Source organism: Cajanus cajan, chromosome 6 (genome assembly GCF_000230855.2).
Source record: "Cajanus cajan strain Asha chromosome 6, NIPB_CcT2T_4, whole genome shotgun sequence".
Classification (NCBI taxonomy): domain Eukaryota; kingdom Viridiplantae; phylum Streptophyta; class Magnoliopsida; order Fabales; family Fabaceae; genus Cajanus; species Cajanus cajan.
In genome coordinates this window covers 36,204,261-36,205,268 of record NC_138522.1, presented here as the reverse complement: position 1 = coordinate 36,205,268, position 1,008 = coordinate 36,204,261, and the positions used below count along the sequence as shown (strand labels likewise).

Here is a 1,008-nt window from a genome sequence, read left to right as displayed (position 1 = left end):
TTTCTATTACTCTCCTTAACTTCCAACACAATAGAAATCTTTTCTACGATTCCTTTCTTTTACTTTTTTTTTTTAATTTCTCTAAACAATATTAAATTTTTTCAGAACTCATTTTTTATTATTTTTATGGAGAAACAATATGAAGTTTCTCCTACATCCAACACTAAATATGATTTTCCATCAAATTCTTCGAGATAGAGTAGCGTTTATTAGCATCAATTCCCTACAAATATAATTAATTATCTTGTGGTGAGAGAAATTTAAGAATTTCTCTTTAATAAAAACTTTTTAAAATATTTTTTTATAAAATATTTTTAGAGATTATTTAAAATTTTATCTAATTTAATTTTTATTTATCTTATTTTTTATAAATAAAATTTTAATATTTTTAAAATAAATTATCAATAACTAAAATAATTTTAAGTTATAAACTTATTATATAATTTTAAAAATATTTATTTATAACAGAAGAAAAAGAGAAACTTTATATCTCTTTAATTTTTAAAAAATTAATAAAAATAAATAAATCAGTGGGTAGTTACTTATTTTGTAAAAAAGACATATATGGATAGTTAATAGTTTAAGAGAAAAAACTTTCAAAAATAAAATGGAGCTGCGGGGAATCGAACCCCGTGCCTCTCGCATGCGAAGCGAGCGCTCTACCATATGAGCTACAGCCCCTGTTGATCATATGGTTATTCATATTTTATTAGACAAAATACTGTTGTATAAGGGTGGCTGTTATTTTTTATTTTTTATTTTTTATTTTTTATTTTTTATTTTTTATTTTTTATTTTTTATTTTTTATTTTTTATTTTTTATTTTTTATTTTTTATTTTTTATTTTTTATTTTTTATTTTTTATTTTTTATTTTTTATTTTTTATTTTTTATTTTTTATTTTTTATTTTTTATTTTTTATTTTTTATTTTTTATTTTTTATTTTTTATTTTTTATTTTTTATTTTTTATTTTTTATTTTTTATTTTTTATTTTTTATTTTTTATTTTT

At 16.8% G+C, this 1,008-nt stretch overlaps 1 non-coding gene across 1 annotated transcript; it reads right to left on the bottom strand.

Annotated features, from left to right (window-relative positions):
• Positions 1-608: 608 nt before the first annotated feature.
• Positions 609-681, bottom strand: TRNAA-CGC (transfer RNA alanine (anticodon CGC)). The gene has a single exon. It is a non-coding gene; the product is annotated as a tRNA-Ala (tRNA).
• Between the last annotated feature and the right edge of the window lie 327 nt (positions 682-1,008).